Raw genomic sequence first — 6563 nt, 5'->3', positions numbered from 1 at the left:
AATTATGGGCTCGAGCCCCTCAAAATGGCCGGAGGCTAATCACCTGCACGCCGGTCAGATCTGTGCATCCCTGTTCAATTCAGAAAAGCGGACGTTCCTAAATCGATATTCAGATAAATAAGCCTTTAACCCCAAAACTCTGGAAATCTGCAATAAAATCTAAAACAGGCGTCAGGCCACACTAAATCTGCTTTGACCATAAGCTCTTAGTTGATACTTAATTTTTAACACTCCCTGAGTTCTTTTACTGCCTCTGAGCATTCTCACTGCAAGGAAGCAGGTACAGAGAGTGATGATGGTTTTTGTGACTTGCTCAGTTCGATGCTGTTTGTCAAAAACGGGAATGATGGTAGGCATAATTACATTTTCAGATGAACCAAGGCTGGTAGAGTTGTTGAGCATGAGGAGGGTGATGGGTTCTATCAATAAAGAGTCGCGGACTGAAGGAACGATTGGCTTTAATACACACTAGACTTTGGCTGGCCCAGATCCAGGTACAGGAATGCCAGAAAGGGGGAGGTAGCTCAAGCTTTATGGCTGGGGCAAAAGGGGAGGAAACTTAGGGGATGAGTCATTAGTGGGCAGACCAGCCTCATATGTACAGTAGCCGTTAGGGGCTATACAGTGAAGGAAAACATATCAGTACAGAGGGTCTTGTGTTACAGTGGGATAGCTGTCTTCTCTGTGGATTGTCACCTTACTGTGGTGGAGAAGCTTGTGTGGTCCTGAGATCCCGAGAATGATGCCATCTGGAGCTATGCCCTTGGTAGGGCCACCCATGGCAGTAAGGTCAAGGGTGAGGTCCCTGACAAAGAACAATCCAACTAAGACCTCCATGGGGGAATGGGCGGATGAAGTTACTCTGCACTCAATGGCTGCGAAGGCAGACGAAGGCTGCAACAAATCCATCAGCTCAGATCCTCGTGGTTTCTACCCTATTGGAACTAGTTGGTTGATTTGTGAAGTACTGTGTGTTTCTTGGAATGCAATAGCAAGTCCACTTTAAACAAATATATGCACAGGCATATATGCTCAGTGGCCGCTTTTCAAAATTGGACTTGTAAGCCATTTGAGAGCCCATAGGAATGAAGACCATCATCCCCAACCTCGAGTGATAGCCATCACGATAATATCTATGTGCTGGTGGAGTAGGATGAGAAATGACAGATGAGTTTTAAACCAGATAAATTTAAGAAATGATACATTTGGGAGTACTGTTGAGGCTGGATTTATGCACCATGAATGGGAGTAAATACACAACATTGCTGGAGAAACTCAGCAGTGTCCATGGTTCTAAATATAACTGTCAGTGTACTATTACAAATCTCCTGGCCAAGTCTGTAGCCCCAACAGTCACCACCAGCGGGGCCATTTGTAAATTAAAATGGCTACCCTGCCTGGACTTAGTGATGAAAGAGGAACAGAATTCCTGCCCCACCATGTCCCTTTTAAGTTTATCATGTTTCCTTTTTGTCAAATGCATTTCCTGTAAGAATATTACATCTGCTTTCAATTTTTTAAGGTGAGCCAGGGCCCTCTTCCTTTTTATTCACATTGATACTAATAAATTTGATAGTTTTATTCATTTGTGTTTCTATATCTTATTTTTTTCACCTTCACAATACCCTCACTTATTTGTCTTGAATGGCACCCTCCTCATGCTCTTCAGTCATTCATGGTCTCTCCATCCCCATGTCCTCACCAGTTTCAAAAATAAAAAGTAAACATGAAAAACACTAAATCCTCCCCATAGACAAACCTAGATAAAATAAAATAACCTTAAAATACCCCAATATGTCAAAGTTAACAGGCGAATTTGAGCTGATTTATAATAATTTTGAAAATTAGGGAGTTGTAAACCTCCTAATGCATATTTCCAAGTTAGCTTCTGCAATGACACCCTTGCCATTTTGTCTTTCCCCAAAATTTTATCATCAAAGTATTCAAATCTTTAAAAAAAATTGAGGGATCTTACATGGAATAGATTGAAACAGACATTGAATTCGGGAAAAATATTCATTTTAATACAATTAACTCATCCTATCAATGTTATAGGTAAATCCTTCCACTGATTCAAATCACATTTAATCCAAGTCAATAAGGGTAAAAAATTCAATGCAAATAAATGATTATAGTTATTACCAATAATAATACCCAAATACTTAATACGATCAGACCATTTAAACTTCACAACTACAAAAACAGAATAGTTCATATCAGCTAAAGGCACACTTTTATAATTTACTTTATATCCTGATAATGCACCATACTGTTCCAATCATTTATACAAAATCTCTAAAGATTGCAAGGAATGTGTTAAATATATCAAGACATAATCCACAAACAAGTTTATCTTATATTCATCAGAATTTACTGTAATACCTTTAATAGCACTATCCTGCCTAATCATCTGCGCCAAAGGCTCAATAACCAATGCAAACAGAGCTGGTGATGAAGGGCAGCCCTGTCAGGTTGACCTAGATCATGTAAAAGGTAAAGACATCTGTCCACTTGTCACCACTCTTGCAGTGGGATTTTTATACAAAGCCTTAATCCAACCAGTAAAAAGAAGCCAAAAATTAAACTTTTCCAAGTCTTTAAACAAAAAACTCCATTTCACTCTATCAAAGGGCTTTTCAGCATCCAAAGCAATTACCATTGGTTGGTCAGATTACTGCCGAGAAATATTAATTAATGAAATCAACTCTACCATGTTGTCCACTGAATAACAGTTCTTAATAAAACCTGCCTGATCTACATGAACTAAATCAGGTAAACATTTAGCCAATCTATTAGCCCAGATCCTTGGCTACTATCTTATAGTCCACACTTAGCAAAGAAATAGGTCTATAAGATCCTGCCTTCAAAGGGTCACTACCCTTCTTAAGAATAACAGTAATAATTGCTTTAGAAAAAGAATTCGGAAAAGACTCTATTTTCCCTGCCTGATCTAAAATCTCCATCAACAAGGGAATTAATAAATCTTGAAATTCTTTATAAAATTCCTTATAAAACCCATCATCACTTACCATCAGCATAGACTGAAGTGCATCTATTAATTATTTAACAATAAAAGAAGCATCCAATCCCTTAACATCCTTATTGTTCAAAGAAGGTAAAGTTAAGTCAGATAGAAAATTTTCAATATTAACTTCATCCTGTATACCTCAGAGGTGTACAGTTTCTCATAAAACATATGGAATTCATCATTAATCTCTTGCGGTTTATACGTAATTCTTGAATGATGCCTAATAGCATTTATTGTTCCAGATGCCTGTTCCGTTTTTAACTGCCATGATAACACTTTATGAGCTCTCTTCCCCAGCTCATAATACCACTGCCTAGCTCTCTGTAATAGCTTTTCAAATTTATATGTTTGTAACGAATTTCATTTGAGCTGGCAAGTACGCTGGAGGTGGCCCTCCAGAACATGGAGTCCTACTCAAATGACAACACAGCTGCCTCATGGTTACCATGGGTGCTGCCATCTTGGACACATTGCCACTCCCTCCCCCACTAACAATCTGACCGCGAACGCTATCCACTCCCATCACTTGGTTTCGTTCACGATCCGACCACAGGCGCAGTACTCCGGGAGGACCCGAAGTACTAATTCTGCAGCCTGGGCAAACACTGGAGGAAACGCTGCCCAGTGAAGGATGTGATCTGCTCCAGCTGTAGGAAGAAGGGATCTAAACCCACTCCCAGCAGCGCCACATGCATATTGTGGGGGTTGCCAACCTGGATGCCATTATTCCCAGGAACTAACAGCGCCATGTGTGAACCGTGGGGGCCGCCATCTTGAGCGTCATCTTTGGGATCCTGAAATGCTACATACGGGCCATGAGGGCTAATGTCTTGGACACCATCTTCTGGATCCAGCAAGTCCGCATGAAGGCCATGGGGGCCGCCATCTTGGATACCGCCATCTCCGATACCGCCATCTCCGGAATCAGCATGCGATCTCCCTGCCATGGTGACAAGCAGCAATCTGACCTTGGCCACCATCGCACTCAACCAGAACTCATCGGGTCAATGATCGACATTAAGGTAAACGGCCACGTAATGAGTTTCCTGTTTGACAGTGGGAGAACTGAGAGCTTCATACCCCCCAACATGGTGCGGCGCTTCTCCCTTGCAGTAAGGCCGGTGAACCAGAAGGTTTTCTTGGCCTCCAAATCATGTAAAGTGGATGTTGGGGCTACTGCGCGATTATGGAGTTCAATGGGCCCCATGCACCCCTCACTGTCTTTAATCGGCAGTTTTCAAACTGACTGCTGCACTCCAACCTCACACCCCTCCACCATCGTACATGGCCAACAACCCAGTCACGCACCTTGTATGACCCGTTGACTCTCCATGCTCAAAATCACCCCTTCACTGTTGTTCGCCAATCTCTTTTTTTTTGAAGACTTTATTTAAAATTTTATAACATGAATACAATAGAGAATTACATTTAAAGAAAAATAGAAAAAAATTAAAAAAGGTATGATTACAATATTACATCAGAAAACTACACAAAATAACCCCCCCCCGTTAATTGTAACACAATATTAATAGTCTAACTTAAAATTAGTCCAACCCTCCCCCCCAAAAATAAAGAGTGAAGAATTAATAAAATTGACAATATTATATATGGAAAAAAATACCCACTTACATAAAAAAAGAGATAAAACTTAACCTAAAAAAAATTCTAACAACAACAAAAAAAATTGTCAATACTAAAATATCACGCTTAAACATATATTTAAATCAAACTTTAATGCATATAATTAGCAAATGGAGTCCACTTTAACTTATAAAAAGACATCTTATCCTGAATTGAAAAAGATATCCTTTCCATAGTCAAACAAAATTTCATTTCCAAATACCACTTATCTAAAATTTCTATCTTTCCAAGTAAGTGCTATACATTTCTTAGCCACAACTAAAGCTAAGTAGATAAATGAAATCTGATAATCCTCTAAACCTAAATCAATTAATGATTGCATGTTCCCTAATAAAAATATATTGGGATCTAATACAAGATGGATATTATATAAATTGTTAAAAACAGATTGAATACCTTTCCAAAACTGTTGCAATCGATCACAAAGCCAAACAGTATGCAAAAAAGTATTGGCCGTCTGATCACATCGAAAACAAGAATCCAACTTACTAAGACCAAATTTTTTTAATTTCTCCGGCGTTAAATATAGCTGATGAATAAAATTATAATTAATTATCGCTAGTCTAGCATTAATTAATTTCCGAATACTATTCTGACAAATTTCCATCCAAGCTTCTTCAGCTATTTTATGTCCTAAATTTTTTTCCCATTTCAACTTATCTTTATCCCAGTCTTTTTTACTATCAGTTTCTTGTAAAATACAATACAAATCAGATATATATCCTTTTTTTGGTATTGAAAGTACATATTCTTCAAAACTAGATTCAGGCAATAAAATCATATGTCGACCACATAACTGTTTTACAAACGATCTTAACTGATAATATACAAATATAGAATTTGCACTAATACCATATTTCCTTTGTAATTCGTCAAAGGAACAAAAACAACCCTCAGAAAAACAATCAGATAAATTTTTTATTCCCTTCTTTTTCCATTGTTTCAAAGTGGCATTGGAGACCATAAAAGGAACAAGCTGATTATTATATAATGGCAATCTTCCAGAATATATATTTTTAAGTCCCAATTTTTTAAGTTTACTTGTCCATAAATTCAATAAATGTTTCAATATTGGCACATCATAAGTTCGTAATAAATTTTTATTCCATCGAAACAAAAACTCATGAGGAAATTTTTCTAAAATAACCGCCATTTCTATCTTTACCCAACTAGGTGAGTCATCCATATTCATTAATGCACTAAGAAATTTGAATTGAGCTGCTTCATAATAATGCTGAAAATTCGGTAATCTTAAACCTCCAAATTGAAAATCCCACATCAATTTTCTCATTGCTACTCTCGGAAATTTTCCCTTCCATAAGAATTCTCTAATCGCTTTATATGTCCTTAAAAATTTTTTTTTTTTTAAAATAAGGAATTGATTGAAACAAATATTGTATTCTAGGAAAAATATTCATTTTTATGGTATTAATCCTCCCTAGTTAACCCAAAGGTAGATCCCTCCACCTAATCAAATCTAATTTAATCATTTTTATTAAAGGAAAATAATTAATTGAATCTAATTCTTGAAATTCCATATCAACATTAATTCCTAAATATTTAATTTGTGTAGTCCACTTCAAATTTGTAATATTTTTATATACTGAATAATCACCTTTACAAATTGACAAAATTTCACTTTTAGCCCAATTTACTTTGTAATCAGATAATTGGCCATAAATTTCTAAACATTCTTGAATTGCAGGTAAAGAAATATCCGGATCCACCAAATATAATAAAACATCATCAGCAAATAAATTAATCTTGTATTCCTCATTCAGAACTCTCATACCTTTAACATTTCCATTTTGATGTATTAATTGTGCTAAAGGTTCAATAACTATAGCAAATAAAGCAGGTGACAACGGACATCCTTGTCTAGTAGATCTTGTCA

Source organism: Narcine bancroftii, chromosome 1 (assembly GCF_036971445.1).
Source record: "Narcine bancroftii isolate sNarBan1 chromosome 1, sNarBan1.hap1, whole genome shotgun sequence".
NCBI lineage: Eukaryota > Metazoa > Chordata > Chondrichthyes > Torpediniformes > Narcinidae > Narcine > Narcine bancroftii.
The sequence above is the reverse complement of the archived record's forward strand: the minus strand, read 5'-3'. Positions refer to the sequence as shown.